Below are 18,434 nucleotides of genomic sequence, written 5' to 3'. Positions count from 1 at the left end.
CTGGCAGCTTGCTGTTACGAGGGAGCTTACTTTTTCTCATAGGAATGAATTGAGCAGCGTTGATTGGCCAGTGTACAGCATTCGGCCAATCAAAGCTGCTTTTGCCGGAGGCAGAGTCTAAGATCGGACCACAGCAGTCTCCATTTTGGTCCGATTTTAGACTCCGCCTCCTCACAGACGAGCCTCCGGCAGGACCAGCGTTGATTGGCCGAATACTGTACACTGGCCAATCAACACTGGTCAATTCATTCCTATGAGAAAAAGTCACCTCCCTCGTAACAGCAAGCTGCCAGCTCTCCTGACTAGCAAGGACGAGCCTGCGGCAAATCAACGCTGGTTCTGCAGCAGGCTCGTCTTTGCTAGCCGGGAGTGCTGGCAGCTTGCTGTTACGAGGGAGCTTACTTTTTATTAGCGCAACTGCAAGCACTGTGCAGTTAAAGCGCACGGACCCCATAGACTATAATGGGGTCTGTGCACTTTAACTGCACAGCACTCCTCCTAAATAGAGATGAGCGAACACTAAAATGTTCGAGGTTCGAAATTCGATTCGAACAGCCGCTCACTGTTCGAGTGTTCGAATGGGTTTCGAACCCCATTATAGTCTATGGGGAACATAAACTCGTTAAGGGGGAAACCCAAATTCGTGTCTGGAGGGTCACCAAGTCCACTATGACACCCCAGGAAATGATACCAACACCCTGGAATGACACTGGGACAGCAGGGGAAGCATGTCTGGGGGCATAAAAGTCACTTTATTTCATGGAAATCCCTGTCAGTTTGCGATTTTCGCAAGCTAACTTTTCCCCATAGAAATGCATTGGCCAGTGCTGATTGGCCAGAGTACGGAACTCGACCAATCAGCGCTGGCTCTGCTGGAGGAGGCGGAGTCTAAGATAGCTCCACACCAGTCTCCATTCAGGTCCGACCTTAGACTCCGCCTCCTCCGGCAGAGCCAGCGCTGATTGGCCGAAGGCTGGCCAATGCATTCCTATGCGAATGCAGACTTAGCAGTGCTGAGTCAGTTTTGCTCAACTACACATCTGATGCACACTCGGCACTGCTACATCAGATGTAGCAATCTGATGTAGCAGAGCCGAGGGTGCACTAGAACCCCTGTGCAAACTCAGTTCACGCTAATAGAATGCATTGGCCAGCGCTGATTGGCCAATGCATTCTATTAGCCCGATGAAGTAGAGCTGAATGTGTGTGCTAAGCACACACATTCAGCACTGCTTCATCACGCCAATACAATGCATTAGCCAGTGCTGATTGGCCAGAGTACGGAATTCGGCCAATAATATTTCGAATATTTCACTGTTCGCTCACCTCTAGTTATTTGTCATGGCCGTTTTGCATCTGTGGGGCGCTCATAGTAAAAGTCGGTCATGTCCTATTTCTTGATGGATTGTTAAAATGGACCATCAAAAAAATTGGCAATGTAAATAGCCCCATTCACATAAATTGGGTTCAGTTGAGCCGTGTGGATGAATGGAGCTTTGGACCTTAATTCTATTTAGGACTTCATCCTGGTTTAGTAAAATAACTCATCAAAAACTTCATGAACTTGCACTGTGTAAACTCGGTCTACAAGAGATAACAATATTTCATTGTAAGGAAAGAGTCCCGGTGAGGTGAGAGATTTTATCTGCAGTCATTACATTACAGCTGACGTGTCGGTAACTCCGGGACTTCCGGTCCTCAGCAAGGGAGATGATTTGTGTGACTGGAGTCAGTACTTTTGGGAGCAGATAAGTGAAACGCTTATCAAATCAGTTTCATTGCTTATGGCCACAGTACGTTTAGTTTCATTGGCCTTTGTGACATTGAAGACAAAAAATACACAATTGCAGTTAAGTAAGTAACTCAGAGACCTGCTGCCATGTACAGTCAGGGTACGAAACATGGCCGCGTGTGAAAAATTGGGTAATATATTGGACGTTTTAGTGATTTCTCCTCCATTGTTCCCAGGGTGTTACGATAAAGGGGCTATAAAAGGCTAATCTTATATCATCCCTCAAGAGCCACAGTATCATGGTGAAATTGGGTTCACAAGTAATTTAGGCAAGAGCTAGAGGGACATTCGGGTAGACGTAGGCTGCAGTTTATACACAATGCTCTGCTGCATGCATTGCGCCTGTGGAAGCCACTGAATCATAGGTTACAGAGTTTCTTCAAATATGTCAAATTTCAATACAGATAATGAACAATGCTAACACAATAAGGGAAATTCCTTATCCGGTCTATGATGCTTTTCTGGCCCTAATAGGTGCTAATCAGGAGCATAACTACCGGGGTAGCCGCGGAACCGACTGCCACAGGGTGACGCAGGCCCCCGGCCACATGACGTCCCAGATGTCATTGAAGATGGCTGACAGTGGAAGAAAGTGCAGCCAAGTCAGGGAGAGGTAAGTAACAGTGGTTTTTTTAAATGTTTGTATCCCTCCTGGGTCTCCAACTATTATACTCTGGAGTCTGAAAAGACCCCAGAGTATAATAATTGTTCATGGGTGTCCATAGTGGGGCATAATAGTGTGTGCCGGGGTCACTAAGGTGTGTAATACTGTGTGCAGGGGCCACTATGGGGCATAATACTGTGTGCAAGGGCCACTATGGGACATAATACTATGTGTAGGGGCCACTAAGGGACATAATACTGTGTGCAGGGGCCACTAAGGGGCATAACAGTGTGTGTAGGGGCCACTATGGGGCATAATACTGTGTGCAGGGGCCACTAAGGGACATAATACTATGTGCAGGGGCCACTATGGGGCATAATACTGTGTGCAGGGGCCACTATGGGAAATAATACTGTGTGTAGGGGCCACTATGGGACACAATAGTATGCGCAGAAATGCAGGGAAGGGGGTCGGTTGGTCGAGGTCTGTGGGGGGGGTGCTGCCATTCCTAGTTACGCCCCTGGTGCTAATATGGTACAAGTCCCTTTTGAGGCCTCACTTGCCACTTTCCATGAAATTTTTCTGGAAGTGTTGACCTAATGGCTCCTCACAGATGACCAGTCCATGGGCCGGGACCATCGATCACATATATATGGCCAAAAATAATCCGGGACAACACCTTTAGGAGACCAGAGCCTCTTGATACATCAGGTGCACCTTGCGGGGCCTGCAACAGCCTTCATAAATCTACCCCTAGAATATATGTTTTATATTAACATTGGTCTTAGCTACTTGTTTCCTTGAAAAGGATGGAGATGTGCATTGATCTGACAATTCTATTTATTTTACTCCGTTCTTGGCCTCCCGAATACATTTGTCCAATTTTATTAATCGAGCTGCGGGCCTGTTTATGCACAGAAAACACAACATTTGCCTTCTTCCTTTTCAGCTTAGCCAGAAACATATGGTGGCACAGACTGCCTTGTAACCAAAGGGGTATAATATATTTCATTAATATTTTTCATTACATTCCCTTATGGCACTTTACTGATGAGAAGATACAATTTTGAAATAGAAAGTTGAGAGATAAATTTTATACAGAATAACAAGAAATTACATTACGGTTTTATTACAGATTCCTTAGTGCGTATCCGGCAAGTATACAATACGAGGCAGTAGTATGGCAATAGGATTGTAGATGTTGATGTTGCAGATGGGGCCTTATGCTTTGGGTCCCACAGGGCCTCCTGACACATAAAACAACATCAACAGTATAAGGAGGCGGTGGAGCGGCGCCATGACGTATCGTAATAATTACACAATGACACTCGATGATGTTTCCTTCCAGCACGGATGATTTCTTCATTATTACACTGTACATAGAATCTGATATGTGTAGTTGTAACATTGCCGTCAATTAGAGGAGGGTCCACGTCTACTTATTTTAGAAACAACTCATTGCCCCTGAATGATCTCATCTATATTCATGAGATTGTAGCCTACTAAGCGTGCTGCAGACCATACCCATAGGGGGCGCTACTATACAGGCATAGTAAAATTTCCCATGGTCCCATGGTGGAATAGTGGGCCACATTGGAGCAGAAAGTGGAGGCAGTGATGGCAGGAACTGGTCCGCACCTCACAATAGGCTATAAAGAGGGCGGAGAAGGGAGACGCCAAGAAAGCTCAGGAGACGTGAGGGAATCGTAAAAGCCAGAAGGCCCGGTCCATTAGGTTAAGCCTCGGTTGGTACTTGGCAGCTTTGGGTTTGGGGATGACTTTATCTGGCTGCTTGTTCCCCCACAGACCCAAGTCGTCTCCTGTAAGCCACTTGGGTTTCAGGAATGGGGTTTCTGCTCCGTGTACTTGGGCCTGATCTACGACTATAGTACGTGTAGTCATAGTCTGCGCTATGGTGACCATGACGTGAACATCCCTGTATTACTATTCATATACCACATACATCATTTAACCCAGAAAAAATGTTATTTTATGTTATGAATGGAATTGGTGAATTCTTCTATTGCTTTTCTGCCGGTCTTACAATGGCTGGCAGCACCCCAGAGACACGGCATTTGGTAGGGTTTATTATCAGGCATTGTAGGTCTGTTATTGATTTCGGGTCTGACCTCAGCAATCTATAGTACCCTGGAAATATAAGATTGGCCGTGCGTATGATAAACCTCCCGCAGGTCTGTACACATACATACTGATCTCAGGTATTGCAGAGTTTTCAGTGCACATGAAGGTGATCTGGAGATTAGTAACATTTCTAATTTGTCGCTGTCACACAACTCAAGTAATACGCCACGTCAGACTGACATCGCCATTATTATTAGTTATGGGTAAAGGAGAAACATTGGCAGCTTAGGAAATAGCAAAGGGAAGTTGCTAATGGTGATCACTTTGATGCCACATTGCTCTAGGCAGGGTAGGTAAGCTTTGACACATCAGCTGTTGTGGAACTACAACTCCCAGCATGCATACCTGCTCTGCTATTCTGGGAGCTGCACGCTGGGAGTTGCAGCTCCTTAGAAACTGGGATGCCGAAGTTTGCTGATCCCTGCTGTGGGGTTACATAGGTAGTAGTCATAGCTGGGTCTCATCTCCCCCATGCAATATAAGAGGACACCAGTATTATAAATGACACATGGTAGGTGGGGGTACATTTACTTTGGGGCCAAGAGAATTAGGGTTTCATTAGAACTAGCACTCCTAGAAAGTGCTCATTTTAAGCTTATGAGTCCAGTGGGCGGTCCTAAGCAGTGACTGAAGGATACAGGAAAGACTGCTAAAGTGGGACAGACTGCTGGATCAAATCTGGTCAACCTATCTGGGTCCAAACCAGTGACTACCGACCCTTGGCTCTCCAGCAATTGTAAATCTACAGTTCCCAGCATGCCCCGAGAGCCTGCAGTTGTCGGTATGCTGGGAGTTGTAGTTTTGTTTTGCAATAACTGTAGAGCATCAGAATGAAGCTCGCTAGTATACACCATTGTCCTGGCAGAACGTATAAACTTGTCACCATAATGGGTTCCTTCTAATATATGTACTCAAACTTTGTGGTGAGTTTTATCAATAGTCGGTGTAGGATAGCTCTGTTTAGGAGTGGGCAAGTATAGCGAAATTTATCACAAACACACTTGGCCAAGTTGAGTATTTGTATTAGATAGTTAATAGACGTCGCCATTGGTTGGCCAACACCTATCTAAGGGGTATGGGCACCTTTACAAACCACATTTTCAGAGACATTAAAGAAGAAAGTACCTTTAATAAGCCTCTCCTGTATTTTTCTATATGGCCTTTGCAGCGGCTGGTATTGGGAGAGCTAGACTTACATAGGTAAGATATGCGTATATGCCGATACTAGCACCATGGACAGTTCCCCTGACCAGGTAACACCCGAGGACGTCCTGAGCAAGAGGCTGCCTGGACATGAGAGCCTCTGCTTTCCAATGAATGAGACCCCCTATGAGGTAGAGGTTCGGCCTGTTATTGGGGGAAGGCGGATAGAGAATCCAGACAACTGCATAAATAGCACCGCATATTGTGCCCCGTCTACTGTGGTTAAATAGGAGATATTTAAGGGATGGCCCCATAAATAGTAGTGCGTCTATAGAGCAGGAACTTGACCTGGATTAATATAGCAGCATGTAGCAGTAAAATTTGCGGTGTGTGTGTGTATAGATATATATTACAGAGCGGGTGCCCAGAAAGACATTAAAATAAATGGTGATGGCTGTTTAGTCATGCCGAGATTTGACTTCTGCAGCTTTCCCTCCCACTCTCACCCCCTCACTCAACACGGATCCCTTGGAGAAGAGCCCAGGAAAGCTGCATTTTCACTGAGTCGCCGAAAAATATAAAATAAATAAATGTGCTTCCAAAAAAAATGGGTTGCAGACGATAAAAAAAAAAAACCTAAAGACACAATCCTATTATCAACTTCACGTTCAAGGTATAAGCATAAAAGCAAAGCTATCAATCAATATGTCTCATTTCTCACGTCTACGATGGTGGACCTGGATAATCCGTTTAATGATACTATTTCGCCACAATTTGGGTGGGGGGGTGTTTAAAGTGTCTTTTAAGCACATTGTAAGGAGCATAATCACGGAAACTATTCCAGCATAGCATTTCAGGTGCTCAGGGGCGTAGCTATAGGGGATGCAGTTGCACTCTAGTGCCTCAGGGGGCCCCAAAGCTGATTTATGCCTCATAAGAGGATATTAATATAATACATGGCATAGGAGAGGCAGGGGCCCTGATAAAGACTTCATATTAGGGCCCAGGAGCTCCAAGGTATGCCCCTGGCACTCACCATTAACAAATGACATCTCATCACCCAAGCAAGGAATGAAATATGCAGTTCTCAATTTCATGCACTCACTTCTGGAAAACAGGATGACTTCACGACTCTATATCATCTCTGTCTCTCAGCCACAAACATTTATTTAACGCTCCCTTTTACAATCCATCTGTGTGTGTGTGTGTGTGTGTGTGTGTGTATATACAGTGTATATATATATATATATATACAGTATTATGCAAAAATTATAGGCGGATGTGGATAAAATGCTGCAAAGTAAGAAGGCTTCCAGTAATAGAAGGGTTAATCATTTATGTTTGTCTAACAAAATGAAGCGAATTAAGAAAAGAGAAATGTAACTCCATCACTATTTGCTGTCACCTTTGTCCTTTGCCTTCTCTCACTTCTTCTCGGTACTTGCAGACAGTTCTTGCAGGAGCTCGGCAGGGAAGAACTAAGCACAGATGTGGATGTAGGCTCGCTCCAATCCTTCTGTGTCTTCAGGTCATCCCAGACAGACTGGGTGATGATGAGATCAGGTTTCAGTGGGGGCCGTATCATCATTTCCAGGACTCTGCCTCCAAAGAGCAAAGGTCACACCAAATATTGATGGTTTTACATTTCCCTTTACTTCTTTTTCTTAATTTCCAAAAAATTTTTTATAAAAGTTTCTTGCTTTGCAGCATTTGCATTTTTCCAAACTTAGTTTTGTATCATGATGGAACTATATACAGTCCTATGAAAAAGTTTGGGCACCCCTCTTAATCTTAATCATTTTTAGTTCTAAATATTTTGGTGTTTGCAACAGCCATTTCAGTTTGATATATCTAATAACTGATGGACACAGTAATATTTCAGGATTGAAATGAGGTTTATTGTACTAACAGAAAATGTGCAATATGCATGTAACCAAAATTTGACCGGTGCAAAAGTATGGGCACCTCAACAGAAAAGTGACATTAATGTTTAGTAGATTCTCCTTTTGCAAAGATAACAGCCTCTAGTCGCTTCCTGTAGCTTTTAATCAGTTCCTGGATCCTGGATGAAGGGATTTTGGACCATTCCTCTTTACAAAACAATTTGCGTTCAGTTAAGTTTGATGGTCGCCGAGCATGGACAGCCCGCTTCAAATCATCCCACAGATGTTCAATGATATTCAGGTCTGGGGACTGGGATGGCCATTCCAGAACATTGTAATTGTTCCTCTGCATGAATGCCTGAGGATTTGGAGCGGTGTTTTGGATCATTGTCTTGCTGAAATATCCATCCCCGGCGTAACTTCAACTTCGTCACTGATTCTTGAACATTATTCTCAAGAATCTGCTGATACTGAGTGGAATCCATGCGACCCTCAACTTTAACAAGATTCCCGGTGCCGGAATTGGCCACACAGCCCCAAAGCATGATGGAACCTCCACCAAATTTCACAGTGGGTAGCAAGTGTTTTTCTTGGAATGCTGTTTTTTTTGGACGCCATGCATAACGCCTTTTTGTATGACCAAACAACTCAATCTTGTTTCATCAGTCCACAGGACCTTCTTCCAAAATGAAGCTGGCTTATCCAAATGTCCTTTTGCATACCTCAGGCGACTCTGTTTGTGGTGTGCTTGCAGAAACGGCTTCTTTCTCATCACTCTCCCATACAGCTTCTATTTGTGCAAAGTGCGCTGTATTGTTGACCGATGCACAGTGAAACCATCTTCAGCAAGATGATGCTGCAGCTCTTTGGAGGTGGTCTGTGGATTGTCCTTGACTGTTCTCACCATTCTTCTTCTCTGCCTTTCTGATATTTTTCTTGGCCTGCCACTTCTGGGCTTAACAAGAACTGTCCCTGTGGTCTTCCATTTCCTTACTATGTTCCTCACAGTGGAAACTGACAGGTTAAATCTCTGAGACAGCTTTTTGTATCCTTCCGCTGAACAACTATGTTGAACAATCTTTGTTTTCAGATCATTTGAGAGTTGTTTTGAGTAGCCCATGATGCCACTCTTCAGAGGAGATTCAAATAGTAGAACAACTTGCAATTGGCCACCTTAAATACCTTTTCTCATGATTGGATACACCTGGCTATGAAGTTCAAAGCTCACTGAGGTTACAAAACCAATTTTGTGCTTCAGTAAGTCAGTAAAAAGTAGTTAGGAGTATTCAAATCAATAAAATGATAAGGGTGCCCATACTTTTGCACCGGTCAAATTTTGGTTTAATGCATATTGCACATTTTCTGTTAGTACAATAAACCTCATTTCAATCTTGAAATATTACTGTGTCCATCAGTTATTAGATATATCAAACTGAAATGGCTGCTGCAAACACCAAAATATTTAGAACTAAAAATGATTAAGATTCATAGGGGTGCCCAAACTTTTTCATAGGACTGTATATACAATATATATATATATATATTACACACACACACAGTGTATATATCTATGCGCACAGTGTGCGTATATATATATATATATATATATATATATCTACATAGATACTATCTATCTACACGCGCACTCATTGTATATATCTATGCGCACAGTGTGCGTACATATACATATATATGTGTATATGTGTGTGTGTGTATATATATATATCTACTATCTATCTATCTACACTCGCACTCAGTGTATATATGTATAGATCAATTACATTCCAGGAAGGATTCTTACATACATATGGCCCCCTGTCAGCCAAGCTGGCAGATATGACCTGACAGTATGTTTATATAAGCATTGCTGGCTGTGTTGAGCTTCTATGAGAAAGGAAAATGTGTAGGATTCATAATTTATGATAAAACGTGTGCCAAAAAAGTGGCCATGAAAAAAGTCACGTTTTCTGCAAGTCAGAATTTGTGCACAAAAATTGCAGCTTATTAAGGTTTGCGCCACTTTCCTCAAAGGGACACGGAAAGACATGGTCCTTATAAAATCAGCCCCATAAAGCATATGTACATGGAAAGGCTGGGGATTCCTGTAAACTAGATCCTTCAGAGGAAAAGAGCGCTATAACTTCACATGGTCAGTAGGCTCTTTATCCCGACCTAGGGACCTATAAAGACAATAATTTTACTAGACAGTAAGTTAAGACACTGAACTGTTCCACAACCTCTATATACTGGCAGGACTGAATGAATACTCGGAAGAAACACAAAAGCACTAGATACATACAGCAAGATGCCCACGCTCCTGATAGGGATGTGACAACAGAGTACCATGCATGCACCATAAGAGAGCACACGTGAGGACATCCATAGCACCCATGTTGGATACATGCAAACAATGCTAAATTGCAGAACCCTCATAAGCAGCTGGATCTTCCACCTGTCACTGCGGGGTTATTCAGCACCATCAAAAAACATCTGTAAAGCCAATAAAATAACCGTCAATCCAGAGCAAAAACTCCAGCATTTCCCTTGGTCTTGGTTTACAAGTGGCTGGCAAGTGACCACTGCAGGTTATGACTGACCTCTGGTCTTATTGACACCACTGTGATGCCAATTGGCAATGAAAAATGGTCATCTGACTTCCATTTTTCATGGATCATCATAGATTTGTGTGATGTATGAAAATGGGCAAAAATAGGACATGCTGTATTTTTTAATGGGCCATTTGCATGGTCCAAAAACCAAACCATAACATATGGACATGTGAATAGGTCCATAGGATTAAATTGATTGTAGTGTATCATGTGACAGCCGAAACAACCCCCCCCCCAAAAAACAAAAAACAAAACAACAACATTCCTTTCTTATGACTGTCTTTCCTGTTACTGCAAACATGGACGGTTCATAGGTCATACTACTAGCATCACCATTGTTCACATTGTTCAGCGATGGAAGCCATCATGGCAGTAGCCGAGCACATGAGTCCACTGACTGCAGTGATCACGTACCTGGTGCTTGTATAGGGAAATCACTGGAGATTCTGCACCGATGAGCCAAACAGGTAAGGTTTTTTGTTTTTTTTTTAAATCATTTTTATATTTTAAAGGTTGGCTATGTTCACACAACAGAATTTGGAGCTGATTTTGATGAAATTCTGCATCAAAAACCGCTCCCAATTCTGGCCAGATCTGCCTCCCATTGGGAAGTAGCAATGGGCCCTTAATTTTTTTCCAAGAAGAGTCCTAAATCTTACGATGGATTCAGTTGTAAGGAAAACATCTTGGTTGTTCCATACAATAGATTGGCTTTATAGAATAATAGGCCACCAGAATGACTACCATCTTTTTCCATAATGAACAGCTCTCATGGTGTGGTATCTATGTATCGGTGTAGTCTGAGGAGCAGACATGGCCGCCTTTGCATTTGTTCCTGGCTAGTAAAGGCTAATAGCACTTGACCTTAAAGTAACATTTGTCTTTCGGGTATCAGCCCCGTGGGCTAACCCGAGCCTCAGACTAGCAGTTTGCACAGCGTCTGCATCTTGTTTGGGCTCGGTCTCTGTACTTAGGTTTCTGGCGGTTGTGCCAAGTGCATTAGTGCTGGATGGCTATAAATTTTAAGGAGCCAGGGGCTGTGTAACTCAGCAAAGCCCATAGTGACTTGGTTGGGAAAACAGCGTCTCTCCTTTCTTTCTTATCTTATTTACAGCTTTGTTTTTCTCCGAGTTTGCCCTCTCTGGATCTTAGTAGGTAGGTCCAGGGAGATCGCCCCCCATAAAACATCAGCAAAGCACAAGTTGTTACTCCCTTTTCTCTCTCTCCTTCCTGTGTCTCCAAATCAATATTAATTCATTATCTCCAACACTTGCCAGATATATTTATTCCCTTCTCCCCCCCCCCCCTTCCCACGTACAAACACACACTGCTTCACTCCCAATCCATTAAGGATCTTGATTTATGAGTCTCGTGGATGGTTAAGAAATAATATTATAATATAAGTGTATATTCTAGGCAACAATAGCGCACAACATCCTTACTATGTACATATATATTAGCGTAGGTGTCTTAGGTGAATGGTATCTGGAGGTCAGCTTGAGTGGGTGTAAGTTTCCGAACTGAAGGGTGAAAGAATCAAGTAATATATAGAGGTATAAATATAGGTGTAAGCACTTAGAGGGTCATAAAAGGTATACATTAAATATATAAATCTAGGTGCACTTAGACGGACAATATGTCAGATGTTTGCTGATGCAAGGCACTCATTGTGTCAGATGTAACAGGTTTGTCAATAGGATTTTTTTTTAATTAACGTAAAAAACACTTGAAACTTCCAGACGGAGTGACAGACGGAGGTCTGACGGGAAGTGAGTTTTGGCTCGGAGAAAACCAAGAAGGACTGAGGGGCAGAAAAACCATCTAGAAGTCTATGAGCTGTGAAATCACATATATTCTCGCATCATCGGTGGGTATACAGATAATGATGTGACCCAGAAAATATTGTGCGGAGTAGAGAGCCGTGCCAAAGGGTCTACCATCTAAGCAGGCCAGACAGATTTCCAGTGCTGATAAGGTTCATGTGTAAGGTGCCCAGGGACCCCCTCTCCAATATGTGCGGAGACTGTCTTATAATTATATACTCGTATGCCGTACGCTCCAGGATTGTGGCACTTTGCCTTGTTAAATGAGTTTTATGTGTTTCTATATGCTATGTATAGTTGGTATAATGGGCACTGTGTCTTTAAAGGGATCCTCTCGGGTCTGCTTGGGACACTAAACCAACAGGTCCTTATGGCTAGGTGGCTTAGCGTTCCAAATAACCTTATATTAATACCATCTATGGCCGCAATAGGAAAAAAATATATTGGCCTAGAGATGAGTTCATTGGACCTGTGGGTGGTTTAGTCTCCCAAATAGACCTAGCAGGTTCCTTTTAAGTGCTGCAATTGCTATGGATGACTGGGGTTGTATTTTGGTAAAGCATGGCGGTTTTACGGTACATTTGGTTGTGCCTGTGGTAGTGCAGCCCTAGACACCATAATCTTGGAGATTACAAAGTGACTGGTCTACATCAAAATGAGAACGTATCACTTCATTCTTCATGTGGGCTTGATGGTGAACTCTAAAATGGGTTGGACCAAGTCCACATGATAAGTAATAACTTGCGGATCAGGGGGGTTCCAGTGTTTGCCAAAAAAGAGATGGCTGTATGCTGATAGTTTAGTTAAAGAGTCCGGTGACGCCACGACCTGGACAGTCTTGTTCTGGATTAGCTTTGTCATACCCAAGATAATGAAAGTGTTGAGACCGCAGACCGCAGGAATCCCACTAGGGTATAGATCAGGTAGCTGCAAGGTAGCCCGCCATACAGTACTTGTCAGTACAGTCAAGGAGGTGTCAACAGCTGCTTTTGGCATCGAAATTTTAATTTTCTCCTTCTGACAATAAAAGGCTGTATGTCATGAATCATCTTCCCCTGTCTCACTCCAGTGCACCAGAGAACAGGGGCCATAAATTTACCATGCACAGACCGTCAGCCATAAAGGAAATCAGAAAGGAGATCAAAGAAGTTTTATCAGTCTGAGGGTCCATTCACATCACTTTTATTTATTTTTAACATGTCTATCTGTTTACATTGAGATCTATGGAAAAAAAAATATAATCATCCGTTTATGCCTCTTTTATAAGAAAACGTAAATGTAATAAACCTTATATCTTTACGTCCATCAGAAAAAATGGGCAGAAACGGATCTTTTTTTTCTTTACCTTTATCTCTGTGTGACCAGGTGGTCGGCCATTTTACTATCCATTAAATAGATTTGATAAATGGATGTAAAAAATGTGATGTGTGAGCAGGGGGCCTGGGGTAAATTTAGAAGGCCCAGTGACAACTGAGTCCCCTATAGTTACCCTAGTGCATGTGGGCCTCCTATGGTTACTGCACCCGTCACCCCCCCTCAAATTACTCCCCTGTGATTACCGATCTATAACCTCCTAAGATCCAACCACCTATATATAAACCCGGTCTGAGCTGAGAAGACACAGAGGTTCAGTAGATGCCCCATTCTTTGCAGTATGCCATGTGTGCACCTGCTTTGGTGACTTGTTAGATTTGCAGGTTTCCGGTAAGATTTACGTGCTGGGTGAATCAGGCTTCCAGGGCGACGCTTAGCAAAGGGAAGTTTTGCATTCACCTCTTGGGGATGTGCTCTGTTTTCTGTTGGTGATTCATGAGGACAGGCTGAAAGCAGGCTGCGGTGACATTGCAAATTAAACATGACACACGCATGTCACTGAGCTACTCCACACGTACATACACTTATCCCAAACAGGGCTGCATCTTTGCTTACAGGAACCACTTAACCCCTGTGATGCCAGGATCCAATCGGTGCAATATTTCGCCTTTCTGCTGCCAGGATCTTGCTATGTGTCTAATAGAGGAGCTTAGATCCGGGCGGCTTTCCATGTGATGAGCACGGGGAGGGGGAAGGTTTATTTAGCCAGAAGAGAAGCAGAGTTCACTTCTAAATATTTGATGTTTTAGGATCGTTAAGCATAATTAAATACACTGATGTTAATGCCGTCCGCTCAGTGGAAGTGACAGGCGATAACTGCTGCATTTTATGAGTCCTTTGGGAAAGACTCACAGACTTCCCCTCGACTTCTGTCTATGGAGCAGATGATGATAGCGGCAAGAGAAGATCTTTCCTTGCAGACAGACAGACAAACAATCCTATAGTAATAAGTCGGCCATAGATTACTCAGTTATTTTGCCCATCTAGCTTTACATCTGCATTTTTAACGCAAAAAGAGACAACAATCTGTCATCTATCGGACACCAGAGATGCCTGCTGGACCCCATTTCCTATAATGGGATCATTCAGATTTTCCGTCACGGTGTCTATCATTTTACCAGACAAAATAGCTCAGCTGCAAACAGATAATTTTAGTGATTTTCCTTGGGATCCATGAAAATGACGGCAGCGTTGGATCTGTCGCATGACTGACACCAACGATACCCAGTGGACCCCATTGACTGTATAAAGTCCGTCGGGTTTTCATCGTTTTACCTGATAAAATAGCTCAGCGTTTTGTTGAAGCTTTCAACACAAATAAATAATTTTCCTGATTTTCCATGGCATCCGTTAGATTGGAGCCAATTTGTGCACGTTTCTTGGTTACGGATGAGCGATCTGATAACTTTCCTCTCTCCGAAGGATAAAATCTTTGCGTCCAGGACCAGCTGTACTGTATAATGATGGTTAAACATCCTCACCCCAGGAAGCTGCTAACATAATGGGATGCAGAGTATTACTCTATACACAATTATACACTTCCTAATATCCTATAGCACTGTAATCCACCGCAATTTATGTAGACACGAGTAGTATCTGTAGCCCGCTCCTCATTACCCGCACACATGTATCACGCTTTCTTAGGACCAGAATTACCTTCTCCTGGATCATTATTCATACATGAGCGCCTCAGGCTCTTGGGCTTCACTTCTATTTCCCCATCTTGTATAAACTATGTCACATTTTTAATTGTAAACAGTATTTGGCGTACCCAAAGGCATTCATGAAACCTTACAAACCTTGCCTGAACATGTTGCCCTTCTTTGTGTGTTTTCATTATGTATAGCATTATTATATTACATCCTCCTGTTCAACGCGGTTATAATCATTGTTTCTATACACATTAGACCTCATGCATACCGCCATATGCGCTACTTCTATACACCGCTCCATCATGGGGGAATATCTCTGCAATACAGCAAACAATGGAACGTGGCACATCCTCTGATTGTGAAACCGTATGGACCGAATATAAGGCCATATTGTTGGCATAACATCTTTCAGTGTAAATAGGGGATGTGGTGTTGACAAATGCAAAGTGTATGAGGAAGTGTGATCATATCTACGATTATTCGTCCCCATATTAATGAGGATTATTATGTGTGAATGGCGGTAGAAGGGAGTCTGTCATCAGAACCCAGCAGATACATAGGTTAGGGTCTCCTGAATCAGGTATTTTTGCCAATGAGTTTTTGAGGTCAATAAGGGCGAGGTAAACGGCAAAGCCCTCATTGGAAAGCAGCAGCATCTCGGCAACAGATACAGCAAGAAGACCCCATTTGAGTCAGGTGACCCTAGCCTATATATCTTCAAGGCTAGATTAATACGCTGGATTAGGGCGACATTCCCTTTAACAGTTGTCAATCGTGATACTCTATCATTTAATCGGTGATTGTTAATTGCCCGTATAAAAGGACCCTTAGATTTACATGGGTCTGATAGGACAGAACACTGGCATTTCATACACCAGGCTTAGTAAAGACAAGTGCAGGGTGCACCCAATTTATCAAGAGGCTGAGTCCCCTTACTAAAACAGGAACACTCCCCTCCTGTGCACCAGAATGGAAGTCTACATTAGTCAGGGACTGGCTTGGATTTTTTTTCCAGAAAACTGGTGAGAGTTAGGGCTAGTTCACATGGAGTTCCGCGTGTACACATTCAATCACAGATGCCGCTGCAGTGCACTGGCATCCCGTCGCGGCACTCCACTCCGGATTAGGCCCAAATGAATGAGCCTAGTATGGAGGGTGGTGTCGCGAGGCAGACGTCCGCGGCTGAATCTGCCTGAAGAAAGGGCAGCTTGCGGAAAACGGAAATGAATGAATTGAAATCAATGGGAGGCGGTTTTTGAGTGAGATTATGATGCGGATTCCGCGTCAAAATCCTGAGCATTTTGCCCCGTGTGAACTAGACTTTATAATAAATATCTTGGGCAGAGGCGTCCCCGTGATTCTCAGAACATGGCAAGGTGGAGGATCATATGGCATGAAAGGACAAAGATCCAGCACATTATTACACATCTATGGCAGAAAACTGCATAGATTAATTTCTCCCACGTTGCAGATTTTCTGCAACATGAGAATTCTTCATACAGTTTTTTGGGGCAGATGTCAAAAATGTCAAATCCAAGACAAAATCCACATGCGGTTTTGGCGTAGATTTTAGTATGCAATATACGCTTTTACTTGTGCATGTAACCTAAGGGTCTGTTCACACTGCCAGATTCTCTACCCATAACAAGCGCCGATCAATGACTTGCAGGTCTATCTATACTTTTTCGATGTCAGGAGCACTTCCCCAGTTTACATGGGTACAGACAAACTACCATATTATTGCCTGCAGACACTGTGTGGACAGCCGTCATACAAGCGCTTGCTCATTTGTCACCTGACCATTGGACTGTTTGTTGGGCTCAGAGTGGTCTGCTCGGGTCCATGGACAAGCAGGACGCACATTATTATTGTTACACTTGTGTAAGGTCTGCTCCACCTGCGGAGGGAGGTTATTTAGTGCTGCTGTAACGTAACATACAATATAAGTCCTATAACAAGTCACTATTTTATACACTATTGCTAGGAAACTAAGATTCTGCTGTAAATCTCCGGCTTTCCAGCGTGTCCTCTGGCCTCAATACATGAACAGATTGTGTTGATTTCCTCAAGATATCAGTTGAATATTGTTGGAGAACTCATACTATGTGTCAGCCTAGTAATATATAGAATTTCTGTATGGAGTAATTCCATGTCCCTTTAAGCGAATGCCCCATTGCACATGACCCTACATGATACAGATAGGTCACCCTCGGCACTATTATCTTGCTTAAGTTTTTTTATTTCCATCTATCTTCTTATTTCTAGGACCATTTTCAGCCTCTCTCGCTCTCTCTATTCCTTCTGCTCCTTTCTTCTCCCTCCCTCCTTCTCTCCTCCTCCTGTTCTCGGTCTCTCTCCTCCTCCCTTTCTCTATGCTTTTGCTCTAATGCATTTCACGAGCGTGCCCCGCTATTCAATACAATCTTTATTTACTCCCCTGAGAGGTTACCCTAAGGGGGGGAAGGGTCAAACTACCAAGTGTGGTCACTATTTTCATTGGGGTGCATGAATGGAGGGGGGCTGATTCAGGGATGCGATTGGACCGAGGAAGCAAGCTATTTATCTACAGTATATGAAAGCCGTCTCCTGTCTACCAGGGCTTCTGCACTGCGATGTATAAGAGCGGTGAGAAAGATGCCTTTCTATATTTCCTTCCTCATATCTCTGCATTTATTTCCGTCTGAATGCGTTTTACAGGAAAGTCTCTGGTCTGATGCCAGATTTTCATATTCCTTACGTACCTGTTCTATTGCGCCATAAAACTGATTCTTCTAACTACTTCTGAGGCTCAGTCCGCGAATGCCCCATAAACTATTCATTATCACATACGCCTTATAAGCATTCCTTGTAGATATGGAGCTTTCTATCATTGTGTCCGCCATCAGATACAAGGTCATAATTTTGCCATTTTTGTTTGTCGTATGGAGAACTTCTCTTGGTTCGTTGTATACACATATATCCATATATATATCCATATAATGGACCTTAATTCACAGGCCAGCTTCTCCTTTAACTCCTCGCCTTACCTCACATGACTTATTGAGAATTTCTTACTGTTCGCTCCACTTTACACTCCTATGGCCATTTCATGCTTCTGTTCCGGCAGAAGAGAGCAGAACGCCCACTATTGCCTGCGTTTTTTGCCTTTCTATCCCCTCCTATTCCACGCTAGAGCTTCACCTGTGAATCTTGTCTTTCTCTGCCCATACCCAGGATCGGCCCCCCGCACTGACCCCATAATGGTGGGCTCTAATTTTTACGTAAAGGGACTAACTCCACTCTCTTGGCTTTGGTGTCTCCTCACGTCTGCTTCTGCCGCCTCTCACCTCATTAAGAAGCCTGCAAAGCTTAACAAGTATCAAAACCAGTCTATTTCGCTATCTTGCCTCTTTCCCCACCTTCTGTTAACACA

At 43.3% G+C, this 18,434-nt stretch overlaps 2 protein-coding genes across 5 annotated transcripts in view; one reads left to right on the top strand and one right to left on the bottom strand.

Moving 5' to 3' along the window:
* Positions 1–18,434, bottom strand: part of MACROD1 (mono-ADP ribosylhydrolase 1) — a 496,680-nt gene that overhangs the window by 142,824 nt on the left and 335,422 nt on the right. The gene's annotated exons all lie outside the window — the stretch shown is intronic.
* FLRT1 (fibronectin leucine rich transmembrane protein 1) overlaps positions 1–18,434 on the top strand; it is a 150,137-nt gene that overhangs the window by 67,617 nt on the left and 64,086 nt on the right. Inside the window, exon 1 of one of the 3 annotated variants that reach the window (XM_075281500.1) lies at positions 11,930–12,040. The exons of 1 other annotated variant lie outside the window; for it this stretch is intronic. The gene's annotated coding sequence lies outside the window, so the exon portion shown is untranslated. Of the gene's footprint in view, positions 1–11,929; positions 12,041–17,350; positions 17,648–18,434 lie in introns of those variants that run through there. One more of the 3 variants, XM_075281498.1, reaches the window with a different exon arrangement.

The sequence above is a fragment of the Leptodactylus fuscus genome, chromosome 7 (genome assembly GCF_031893055.1).
Source record: "Leptodactylus fuscus isolate aLepFus1 chromosome 7, aLepFus1.hap2, whole genome shotgun sequence".
NCBI lineage: Eukaryota > Metazoa > Chordata > Amphibia > Anura > Leptodactylidae > Leptodactylus > Leptodactylus fuscus.
This window is presented reverse-complemented; position numbering and strand designations above follow the sequence as displayed.